Source organism: Carassius auratus, unplaced genomic scaffold (genome assembly GCF_003368295.1).
Source record: "Carassius auratus strain Wakin unplaced genomic scaffold, ASM336829v1 scaf_tig00044254, whole genome shotgun sequence".
Lineage (NCBI taxonomy): Eukaryota > Metazoa > Chordata > Actinopteri > Cypriniformes > Cyprinidae > Carassius > Carassius auratus.
The window spans coordinates 36,247-50,172 of record NW_020526818.1 but is presented as its reverse complement, the minus strand read 5'-3'; positions in this window follow the sequence as shown (position 1 = coordinate 50,172).

Here is a 13,926-nt window from a genome sequence, read left to right as displayed (position 1 = left end):
AATTATAAAGACATGACAAAACTTAGTTCCAGTTGTGTGTGTTTCCCGAATCAAACCTGTTAGTCTGATGAATACCTAAAACATCTAAAACATGTGTTGGTGCAGACCATCTAAAATGGACTAAGACATGCCCCTTTCAAAGAATTCTTTCTACATGTGATCTCTGGTTTATTTAGTGTGATGTTTAGAGAAACAGAGAAAGGAAATAGTTCCTGTGACATCCATGACTTTTAATGTCTAACTTTAAGTGTAATAGATGGGTTTGTATTAAGTGTAACAGTCAGAACAGAAAATGGCAGAACTCATTTTCAAGTTGATTGAAAATTTTGTGTCTTTGTGACACTGGTAGACCAGAAAAAAGCTCTAAAGTGCATCACAATCTCAGTTTAAACAGTCTCTTGACAATCATTTAATCATCTTGTACTACATTTTGTTCATGTTTTGCCTGTTTACCAAACTCTGAGAATAGTCTTTATCTAAAAAACAATGAAAAAGATACACGGCTGGTGGGCCGGATCAACATTAAAAGTTTTCACAATAGTTTAGAAGAGAGGATTTCATATTTTCAAATTAGGTATTTTTATTCTGATACATATTGCTGTTGTGGAAACATTTCCTGTATAAAAGAGTATGTCTATAACCTATTCAAGGGGGTTTAGTGCAATCATATGGATCTTAAACGTAATCACATTACAACAAGGTCACATAGTCCCTCTAGTAAATCCACCAAAAGTGGAGAAAGCAGAAATTCTTAGCACACAGTAGATGTTAATGCTTCTGACATAAAGGGAGTACACATAGGCCTACTCTTTAATGTCCAGTAGAAATGTTGAAACTAACGAGTACGACAAATAAAAATGTGAACATCATCATCAGCTATATGAACAAGAGCTCTAGATGTAGGGGCGATATTTTTATGCTGTAGTTATGCTGTAAAAATTCCTATGAACAGGCACTGTATGTTTGACCACAGTTAGAGAAAACTCTTCATCAGAAAATGGCAAAACAACATGTAAACAGATCAGTCGACTATCTCTGGTAAAAATAAATAAATAAAACAAAATAAAATAGAATATATTTACAAGTCACACTTTGACAATTTTTGTCTTATGTGCTCATTACAGCTAAAATCCTGTTTTGTCAAATGCCGTACACACTTTTGCATTTCATAATTCAGTGATTTTTTTAGTCAGTTTTGCTACGTATGCAAGAGTTATTTTTGAATTTTTCTATAACCATTACAAAAGTGAGAACATCGTAGTTCTCAAATGTGTCTGTATTACAACAAAAGCCCATCTAACAAATCTGGCAGAAGTGGGAGAAACAGATGTTTAGCACATACACACATTGTAGATGCTTGCGTACACCAGAGATGTTGCTTTATTTGAGTCAAAGAAGATGGCCATAGGAACGGATAACATTCTTTAATGTTGTTGTGTTTTGTCAAAATAATAAAAAAGTTTGGTCAAATGTTTAATACTTTTTCTTAAATGAATAGGATGTGCTCACCCTGCTCTCTTTCCCACGCGAGAGTTAGCATGAACTTACAGGAGTCTTAAAACAAAAACGGCCAAACAAACAAAATGTGAATAGTTTCATCTGCTATCTGAACAAGATTACTTAATCTAGTGGATTAATAAAAATACCATTTACAAATCAACATAATTTTTTTTTTAACAATTGTATTCTGAATTTTATATGCATTGTAAACATTTGCTTTCTTGCTATACTCTCTTTCTTAGTGATTTGGTCACGTGAATACACAAAAGGTTATGGATAAAATTTATCTCTACACAGGAGTGTGGAAACTTTAACATGCTCAAACTTAAACGAGTGGGCATCTTTCAGTGGAACCGTTTCATTTGTTTAGGTTGTAATAGTTTTAAGTGTAAAACAGCTAGACTTAATTTTTGTTGTGTCGATGCTTCATGTGATCACACTTTTTGGACAGACACAAAGTTGCACTAAAAGAAATATCTCGAAGAGAAAAACTGTAACTTAAGTTCTTAATTTTCATTTATTCCTATTATGATGACACCACACAGAGATCACCTAAAAACGTACAGTCCAACAAACAAATTGTGAACGGCCGTCCAAAATCTTGATATGGCTAAATCTTGAGTTGTAAGAAAAATGTCATTTAAAAAACATTGTGATTCTTAGATGTGAAACACCCTTGACATAATCTGCTGGCATGCAAAAATAGTCATAAATGTTTTAGCACAGCTATCTACACAAATAGTATGAGAACTGTATATCGTGTCACTTGCATAGAAAATTCATTACCAGTTTATCAGAGTCAAAAGGAAATGATGATAATAGTTGAAACATCCTTAGCTTGTACATTTCTTTCATTTTGAAAATCACAGCTGCTGGTGCTAAATTTTTTTTTGTAAACCATTTAACATTACATGATGCCTACAAAATAGTCAAATAGTCAAAGTGTATGTTTTCTGTTCTAGGTAAGAACATTTACACCAAGTGTTATAGGCCGGGTAAATAATTAGAAAATAGTATTTCTGTCGAATGAGAAAAGTTCAGTCATGCATTTAAGATGTAGAAATGATGTTTTTGCCAAACACATCCAAAGAGTTTTCTACTCGTGCGAAAAAAGCATTTGTGTGCATAAATGATCTAAAGAAACAATGCTGGTCATCAGGTTATTTAAACATTTTTTTAAGACAATAGACAGTGTGCCTTGCTTTAGTGACACACAATGTGTAATCTTTTAGACATGTTTAAAATGGTAGGTGTAATTATTTTACTGAGTTTAAGCTAAATGTATATTTGTTCATTTACAGTACACATACTACAGGTTAGTTTATTAAATTAAAACATTTCTTACATAACACAAAGTAAAAACAACAAATACGAATTTGCTCATAAATAAAATTTAGTTTACTCAGATTTACTGTGTGTGTCTGTGTGTGTGTGTGTGTGTGTGTGTGTGTGTGTGTTTGTGTGGTTCAGGTATACCCCATGTTATGGGGAACAATGATGGCAATATCCAAAATCCTTGGGGATTGTTTTTTGTCCCCGTGGGGAAACAAGTTTATAAATCATACAGAATGAAGTGTTTTTGAAAATCTTAAAATGAAAGAAATTTTCTGTAAGGGGTAGGTTTAAGTGTAAGGTTGATGTATGGTGATGCAAAATACAATTTGTACAGTCTAAAAAACATTACGTCTACGGGATGTCCCATAGAACATGGAAAACCAATGTGTGTCTGTGTGTGTGTGTGTGTGTGTGTGTGTTTAGAGTCGGTTTTAAAATTAACGTGAGATTTCAACTCCTTTTAAACACCACATATTATGGATAGTATTTTCTTAACATTAAGAAATGCCTGTTTGATTTTATTAATTCCAGATAACATTCAATTATTTATCTCTTCAGCGGCTTGGTTAGTTGATGATTTAGATAATTGTCTCTCTCACTCTTTGAAATTCTCACCTGGAAAGACACCAGACATCGTCCTCCTTTTCAAATGTGTTTGTAGACGGGGAGCATGTGGCCTGTTGGTGCCTAGGTATCAACACCATAAAGATTAAACAAACATTGATCCTGCCAAGACGTCAAAACCCTCACTTTTGCACCGCCATTTTTTTTCCCCAGGAAGAACCCAAACACCTCCCACTGTCTTTAGGTGTGAACAACAGGACTTCACAGAAACCCCCCCCCCCCCCCCACAGCTCTGGTTACAGATACAACCATCATAAGAAACCCCCCCCCCACTGCTCTGGTAACAGATACAACCATCATAAGAAACCCCCCCACTGCTCTGGTAACAGATACAACCATCATAAGAAACCCCCCCCACTGCTCTGGTAACAGATACAACCATCATAAGAAACCCCCCCACTGCTCTGGTAACAGATACAACCATCATAAGAAACCCCCCCACTGCTCTGGTAACAGATACAACCATCATATATCCAGTAATAAACACAACACAAGTCAAATCTGAGATCTCTTTGATCTTTTGATTTACACACCTCTGCCATGTCAATCAAGGGTCACAGGACCCAGTGGCATGGCAACCGCTTTGACTGACAGGCCTTATAGTCATAAATCAATCCAAACTGACCATGCACACTTCTGACTACCTGTCAATCTACACGGACTGTACGGCCATAAATCAGGCCATAAATCAGGGTAATAAATCATCAAGACTTGAGATAAAGTGTATGATAGGACTACTTAGGACAAAGCAGCCATGGGTCAATGCCACTTTTTGTTACGCATTAAGCATAAAAACAAAAACACAAAGCTGTTTGTTATGAATAGAACCCTAATAAAACTAGTGCCCTACTCAAATAAAGACAAACTGGTATTCATCATATATGAATGTTGTCTAAAATATAGTTTTCGTATGATTAATGGTGATCTGCAAGTCATTTTCCTACAAAATGTAAAAAATTTGTTTACAAATGTTTTACTCCTTTTTGTTAAAAAATATGTTTTTTCCTTTCCTTTCACTGACATTGAATCCCTAATTAGAAATTAGAAATAAATCATAAATAATTTTTTAAAGAATGTATTAATTGATCATTCATTTATATTTATCTATGTATTTGTTTAATCATTACTGTACCTCCCTTTTGTTCAAAATTTTTATATAAATTTACAATGTATATATTTACTTATCTATTTTTATTTTTGTTATTTTTAAATTGTTCTTCAATTAAACAAATCATATAAATATAAATAAATCCTAAATTATAAGCTTAATTTCAGTATATAATTATTGATTATTTATTTATTGATTATTCATTGTCAATTAAAATTATTTTAATTATTTGATCATTATCTCCTGTTGTTCACAATTTATTTATTCATTTTATTATTTTTTGTTTCCTCCATGCTGTAAACCTTATAAAAATTAAAAAATTATTCATAAAAAAATTATTAAAAAGAATCTGTATTCTTTTTACATAATAATAAAAAAAGAAGAATAGCATAGCTGCTGGGCTTCAAAGAAATCATGATTCCTGATTCTAGAACAAAAAAATTAATTACAGCTTATATGGAGATTTTACTATTGTTTGGAAAGGAAGAGGTGCCCTCCCGGAAACCCTGTTGGGAAAATGCACGGGATATCAAAAAAAGTCATGCATTTTTAATGGCACCATCAGCACATCCTCGACAGAAGTTCTGTGATTGTGCTGGGTGCGTGATGACAGGCCATTGGGAAAGTAACACAGCGGTTGGCATGATCAAGAGCCCTTCACGCAAACACACACACACACACACACACACACACACAAGTACACACTCTGTCACCACACTTGATGCGACCCGTGTCTGAGCCGGGAGCTTCCTAATCTGTCTGCACCCAGCGAGGAGGCCTGGCCTCTGCCTTAATCTCTCAGGGAGAAAATCCGGGTGTCCCTTTGACACTCCCACCACACTGCCACACCTCAAACACACCGACACACACACAGCACAATTTGATCTGCACTAATACACGCCACAGTTGATCCGTGAAAACACCAAATGACCCATTATGACATCACAAAACAAACTAAGGCTCCCAGAGCCACCACAATGACCCGACGCACTGTTATCAGAGAGGGGTCTGTAAATATGATTCAGAGGATCTTCATCTGAAATTCATGAGCCGTCGAGTACCGACTTGTTCACAGGGGTATTGTTTGTTGTCGAATTCCCATCAGATGAATGTGTTTTGTAAAGAAACAGATTTAGGGGGATAGACAGGGTGTTATCGTCTGTTCACCCTCATGTAACCTGAAACGCAAAAAAATTACTTACACTACCATTTTGAAAGAAAGGAATAAATTTATTCAGCAAGGATGCATTAAATTGATCAAAAGTGACGGTCAAGACAATATTACAAAAAGATTTCCATTTCAAATAAATGCTGTTCTTATGAATGTTATATTCATCAAAGAATCCTGAAAATAAAAGTTTTTAAGTTTCTACCAAAATACTGGCATAATGTATGTTTTTAACATTGATAATTATAATAAGAAATGTTTCTTGAGCAGCAAATCAGCATTATTAGAATGATTTTTGAAGGATCATGCGACTCTGAAGTTTGGAGTAATGGTGCTGAAAATTCAGCTTTGTTCACAGGAATAAGTAGCATTTTACTAAAAATTTAAATAGAAAACACTTCTTTTAAATGGTAATAACACTTAACAGTATTCAACCCAGACAGCAAGCGGTTTTCGGCCCACATCTGGCTCGTGTGAAATCCATGCGGGCCAGATGTGGGCCGAAACTGCTTGCTGTCTGGGAAGTTTTTGCTGTATTTATTTATTTATTTATTTTTTTATCAAATAAATGCAGCCTTGATGTGCATAAAAGACTTCTTATTAAAAAAAAAAAACATGTCACTCTACATTGGAGAAAGCCCATGCTGCTCCATACGTGACCCTGGAGCACAAAACCAGTCTCAAGTCATATGGTGATATTTGTAGCAATAGCCAACAATACATTTTCTTTTATGCCAAAAATCATTAGGATATAATGTAAAGGTCATGTTCCATGAAGATATTTAGTATATTTCCTACTGTTAATATATGAAAACGTAATATGTGTTGCTAAGAACTTCATTTGGACAATTTCAAAGGCGATTTTCTCAACAAAAAAAAATGTTGCACCCTCAGATTCCAGATGCAATGATGAATGTTTTATTTAGATATGAGCCCACATGAAAAATGTGCAAATTGCATACCTTCCCCGACCCTTGTATATTTGTTTATTAAACATTTTGGCTAATCTGATAATGTATTCAGCTAGCAACAAAAGTGCAGTAATCTCTTCTCAATCTAACACACTTTACCATGCACCATTGCACATTTCCCACCAAAATTACTACTACTTTCTTTTGGGCCTAGTTACCAGCAGCATTGGAAGTTAACCGCTACAAAAGCAGGGCGTAGTCTGTTTACCCTTGTGTAAACCATGACCAATTATCTGCAAAACTCCCTGGACATCACAGAGAAGATTATTTTTGAGTTAAAGAGTTTTGACTGTGCAGCGTGGATCGGTGTGCACTTTCAGCGGGTCATGCTGTGCGGTTGCACTCATGCTCAATGCAATGATGCAGTTTGGGCCGCTCTTATGGTGCTTTTTGCTCTCAGAGCAATACTTTGAGAAAATGAGGGGATATTAGACAAACAATGATTTGAAAAGGGAATTGTGCATATAATAATTGTTTTAAGGGGGTTTGATTTGGCATAGTGAAAAATGACAAAGGCGCTTTGTGTCGACCTCTGCCATAGACAGAATGAGGGGGGAAAAATGTATTTACTGGTTGTCACTCATATTTGTAAACTTGCAAAGTTTGAATATGATCATCAGTGACACTTCAGAGCTTTAAAAGCATCTATACCTACAATTCAAACATATCTACACATTTTTATATTTAATATATGTATAGTTTTATTATAAAATATATGATAAATTTGTATATATTGTTATACATTTTAATATATATTTTTTATATAATGTAAATATTTTTTATTATTCACCATATTTTAACTATTAAATATTAAACTATTAAAACTATATAATTTAATTATTCAATTAAATTTTAAAAGCCTGCCTCTCTCTCTCTCTCTCTCTCTCTCTCTCTATATATATATATATATATATATATAATATAAACGCACACAAATTTTCATAAAAAAACTAAATTTCATATTTATAAAGCATAAATATATATGTTTTCTATAAATATATAAAAGCACAGTACATGGGCCTATATTATGCAAAACTACTTTTTTGCTTCATGCGATGGAAAAGAAAATTTCTTTTGAGCAACACGGGTGTGAGCAGACAATGCCAGAATTTGCATCTTTCAGCAAATCAATTCTCAAAGCTGCAGCAGATGATAACATCAAAAGCAGCTCCTTCAACGCTTAACCTGCTAGATTCAAAAAGGATTTTAGACTCCTGTCTTGCGGCTGCGAGAAGCGTTTTGTTTTTGCGAGGGTGTCCTGGAAAGTTTCAAACACGTGACATTGGTGCACACACACACACACACAGTTTCCAGTAGCACTAATCCCTAAACGGACAGAGACAAAACAAACAAAACGGCTCACACATTTAGACATATGCTAGCGTGTTTCTAGGGATAAGACACTCAATAGTGAGGGTGAGTTAATCTTGTTCTGGAGCAGGTGTAACAACACAAGCATGCCAAAATCTGCCCTCTCCTCCCTCCTCCTGGCCTTTGGCCGCTTGCTGAGTCTCGGCCGTGCGTTTTCTCTTGTGTTTGATGCATGCGACCCCATCCCCCTTCCCCGCCTGTCATTCCAGTCCTCTCTTAGCACACACACATACACATTTCCAACATAAACACTGACAAACACACACCATTCGACTGGTCAGACCTGTATTCCTGCTTTCTTTCCTAATATACATCCTTAATCATTACGATGGGATTTTGCATACCTGTATGAATGCGTAGTCGAGTACTCGCCAAACAGACACAGTAACCTAATGATAAAAGCAACACAAAACCACAACAATGGCAGTTAAAGACTCATTTAGCTCATCGGAAATTCAAGTAATAGTCAATAAACACCCCTTATCATATGGGTCCTCCTTAATTTAATTTCACAAAGTCAATTTCTGCGCCTGTGATCCTCGGGATAACCCTGAGTTGGTAAATGACTGATTAACAATGCACTAACAGATGTCTTCTTTGTGTCGATACGATGTGTGTGTATGTATGCGTTCGAGCGGGGGGTTGGTAGGTACACTGGTGTGAGTGAGCGTGTGAATATGTTCGTCTCATCCTTCTGAAAGGAAATCCCATTATAATCCAAATTGAATGCTGAGGGCAGTCAATGTCAAACTTGTAACCTCTTCAGAATCTCCAGGTTCGGGCATTTTGAAGGAAAGCAAAGCCAAATCTGAAAGCAAAACCGAGGCTAAGGACACAATAGCGGCTTAATTGCATGTAGTTCAAATACATCACTCCAAATGGGTGTAATTCACTTAGCACTTCATAATCACCGATTTTGTATGTAAATCATTGCAGTGATTAGCGCAATTATATTCGCGTGCAGTGTTTTCTTACTCGAGTATCTTTCTGTGTAGATCAATAAATTTGGTTAGGGCCATACCAGAGCTAGTTTTGTGTTGAATAACAATGTTTTGGGAATTGTTTTGGAATCTTTCCCTGTAAATTCCTTGGATTGATTAAAGGGACGAACAATGGCAAGAGCTACCAGTCTAATCCATCAGCACAGACACATGGGGGTTTCTCCATGCAGGATGGGGCAAACAAAAGGATTTCAGTACTTATGTAACACCCATATGGGCCTGAACTATGATAGAATCTGCATGGAGCACAAAAGAAAACAGATTGTATCTTATCAAAAACTCCACAGAGTAACATTTCCCATGTGTTTATCAAACAGCTTATGGATAAAAATGATTTTTTGTTGTTGTTGTTGTTTTTTTTTTAAACAGAGCACAGAGTTACTAAACCACACATGTCAGACTTGAAATGCTCTCAGGAAGCCTTTTAATAGCAGCAAAAGACTGATCAATAGAATACATGAGCTATAAAACCAGCTGATACTTAGTCAATAACTCAGTCCACATTTTTGTGTTATTTCCTGTATCATTTGCTAAATGGGACAGCCTTGTCAACTACTAATAAAAGTGCTGTCCTAAAACCCATAAACAAATTTTTAAACTTCTGGTTCATTCTTCCTAGAAGCAAGTGGGTTTTTGACTGATGTCTGAGATAATGTTTTAACAGAAGCTCAAGATATTTCCCATTTTATTCTATGGCTTAAAATGCATCAGTAATTCCTGCTAGTGATTTTATATGTCTTGAAAGATGCAGTTGTTTTCTGAGTTTCTTGGGGATATTAAATGTGGTCCCATCTTAGACTTTCTAATTACATTTTAGAATGATTTTAAAGGTCCCATTTTTCGCGTTTTTTTGAAGCTTTGATTGTGTTTACAGTGTGGAATATAACATGTTAATGTTTCGCGTGTAAAAAAACAGTATTTTTCACACAATTCACCTATCTGTATACCGCTGTTTTCACTGTCATAAAAACGGGCTGATGACTTCCTTGTTCTATGAAGTCCCTCCTTCAGAAATACGTAACGAGTTCTGATTGGGCCAGTGGTTCTACAGCAGACTGACCTCCTGGTAACGCGATTGGACTAGTTTTGAGAAGCAAGTGGCAAGGAGCATGTGCTGGAGGTGTACTTATAATCACAGGAGCATTTTTTACTAACGAGATGCGCATGAAACGTATTCATTTTTGCACAGCCCTAACATCTAGTTAACAAAGCTAAACAGCGTTGCCATTTGTGTAGTAAGTTACAGAAACTGTTAAACGCACCAACTTGAATAATAAAATACACTTACTTGTGGTCCATAAACAATGCCTTCTCCAGACAAAGAGGGAACTGCTCCATCTTTCAAGAATCTGGCATTAAACTGATTGAGATTGAGGAAGCTGTCCTCAGCAAAATGTGGATTATAATTTTCGGGAACAGAGTTAAACATAAATTGTAACTATTAATCTCAACTAAGTACAGCATCCCTGGGAAGCCCAAACAAAGATGATTGGACTCCGAGATGAAAATAACAGCGTTTGGACGTCATATCGTCAAAAACAAACCCAGGTCTTCCTCCTTCTCCGTTGGAGCACAACAAGACCACACCCCCCTGTTTGTGTATTGATAGGGGCGGAGGTTAGTCAAAAAACTGTTTTAGTGACGTCATTACTGCTGGAACTAGAGGGATGTAGTCCAAACGGGTCGTTTTTTGTAGGTGAATTCTGTTAAATAAAATATCTCGCTTGGCATTGAACTTTGAGCTTTGGAATTTAACAGATATTATTTATACTCTAACAACAACATTACACACTAACTAAAGTTTAAAACATGGGATCAAGAAGAAGGGGACCTTTAAGAGTTTTTGGAAGCTTAATGGTGGCGATGTTGAAGTCATGTGACCGTGGTGTCTTATAGCTTAACATTACATGTGTACTTAGGGCAACTGTATTTAGGCTTCCAAAATTCATAAAGGTTAAGATTTTCAGATTGAACAAAACATGTGCGAATCATAAACTTTCATTGGTCATAGATCTTATTTTCAGCAATAATCCAAAAGCCAACTGAAAAAATCCACTGGGTTTTTGTCAAAGACACCGGGGTGATTTCTAATTAAATTAATTTTACACATTCATTTAGACAAATTAATAAAAAATAATAAATGTAATCATGCCTCCTGACTGAAAGTTTTCAACAACAGCACAACAGAATGAAACACAATAGAGGGGTCAAAGTTGAAAAAGTTTTGTAAGCCGCTTTGGATAAAAGCATCTGCTAAATGCATTAATGTGAAATTAAAACTTTTAACTGAAATGAACATCTGAGATGGGCTGGATCTGAGAAAAGGGAAATGATTACATTATACAGTGGTTGTGTACACACACTGCCAACACACATTTCATTCAGCTTGTAAAAGTGCATGTCGCATCCCATGACTCCTTTAACAATTAAAAAATTACTACAGATACTATGTACACGGTGAATAATGGTTGGATGAATATGCATTGATTTCATTTGCCATTACTAAACTGTCTTATGTAGAGATCAGCATTATGGCCACGGCTGACCCTGCCCTGTAGATATCGGCTTCAGTGCCGGCAATTAAAAAACCTATATTGGTTGACCACTAGTATATAGTCCACATGAGACCCACCGGCCTCATTACTCAGTATTGCAGCAGTAAGCACATAAGAGAGGTGCAGAGGGGCGTAGATTAGAGATTATTAACACGAATCACAGACTAATCAGTTTAACAGAAAATCCCCTGAACCACAAGAAGAACCACGGAAATGAGAAGATGAAAGAGAAACAACAGAAGGAGAGAGATTATCTGAAGTATAAGCAGAATGTTTGCAAAGAGAAAAGAAAGAAAGAAAGAAAGAAAGAAAGAAAGAAAGAAAGAAAGAAAGAAAGAAAGAAAGAAAGAAAAAGATAGGCAGCTATTAAGACAAAAAGAGAATCATTTCAGTGGAACAAAATAGCAATTATTCTGTTGTTATGCTGTTGACAGTTTTCATAGGCAGTCATGTGTGGATGCATAATGTGCTGAAGAAGGCAATGCAAAAGAGAGTGAGAGCGAGTGTTTCTGGCATTGATGAACTCTACTCGTGTTCGTGCACGCTTGTGGAGTGTGAAGGACCGACCACGGTGTTGATTTTGGTGAAAATGAGCCAAAATGCTTCAAGACATCCCTGCTTGATACAGCAGCACATCTGCTCAGCCATCACGAAGCCTGCTGAAATCATCTTAGCCTGCTGAACCAAAACACTATCATTAATATCTTTTGTTTGAGATGAAGACTATTAAAACCTCACAGATTACAGGCTACTTCTAACTAACCAAGTCATTCGGCAGACGCTTTTATTTAAAGTGACAGTGCACTTATTACAGTTTCAATCCCACTCACAATGTATGCATTAACCTTTAGACCTGCTTCTTTTATATGAAGTACTCAAGCGGTAATGTTATAGCACTTTAATAAGTACCATACTGAATGATTACAATGGTATTTACATCAGTCAACTACTTCAAAGAAAACTATGGTAGCGTTAGAAAAAGTAACAAGTTTTGGACATTGTACTCAGAGATCATACAGCTGTCAGTCCTTTTTTTAAGTCATTTAAATTGTTGCGTTGACACACATTTTGGTTAATTATGGCAGTGTTATTTGTGTCTAGCACCTTGCAGGTTAACATGTGGTTTTGGAATTTAACAGATCGCAGATGTGAGCTAAGTGTAATCTGTAATCAGTCATTGGTCAGTTTTGTGGTCTACGTGCGATTTAAATGGTCTGCTTCTTACTCCGGTATAAATAAAAGATGAAATCATGCCTCAATTGAACTTTTGTCATGTCAAATGTGACAAGACAAAAACAGAAAACGGACTTGACTTCAGTTGTACGATCGTACAGACAGTATTAAAGCCTCTTCTTTTTGTAAACTGCTGTGTGACAAGGACAGTTCGAGACATTTCTGAATAAACGTAGCAGTTAATCCCAAACACTGACAATCTGAATGAACTGTACAGTGAAGCACTGACATTTTGGAAATGGTTTTGGAAGGCTGAAATCATTGATGGAAATGGTAAACTGTTGATTTGTCAACAAAACGTATTTTTTAGTTTCTTTAACATGTTAGTTATTGTACTGGTACTTATTTAAAACCAGGGTACATCAGTTTTAGTACAACAATATGAATCTGGTGAAGAAACAAGAAATTGCTGGTAAACTTAGAAACTGCTAGTACATTTCACAAAGAATTACATTTTTTTTGTTGCAATATTGAAATATTTATTTATTTATTTATTTTGAAGTTTACCAACCTGGCAACCCTCCAGCATCATTAGCATCACTGGTATATTTTCCCATTAATATAGAAAACTGTGTTTTATTCCGTACGGTAGCTAACAGACCACATCAGTGTGACAAATGCACACATCTCCTACTCTGACAGATCCATTTTTGCATTCTCTCTCAACTAAATGACTCTTTCCTTATAAGGTACTCAACTTTTTTAACTACAGCAATGCACATCTGCTGCACACGCACCAACAGGTGGAGAGAGTCAAACGCTGACACGCCAAAGCTCACGTCTGGCTCAACTTGATTCAGAGGTTTGAAATAACAAGATCTCTTTGGCTTTGATGCTGCTTAATTACTTCCACGAGAAATGCCATTTTATCATGAACGAATGAGCCAGAGCTTGAAAAAACACTTGGAGCCACCGGCCATGAAAGAATGCGAACTATTCCTAATGCAGGAGCCTTACAGGGCAGCCGATCAAGCATGCAACATGTGCAATAATAGGGCCTTACATGTAACATAGACATGAACTAACATGCACATTAAATGCACGAATAGAAGTCCATATC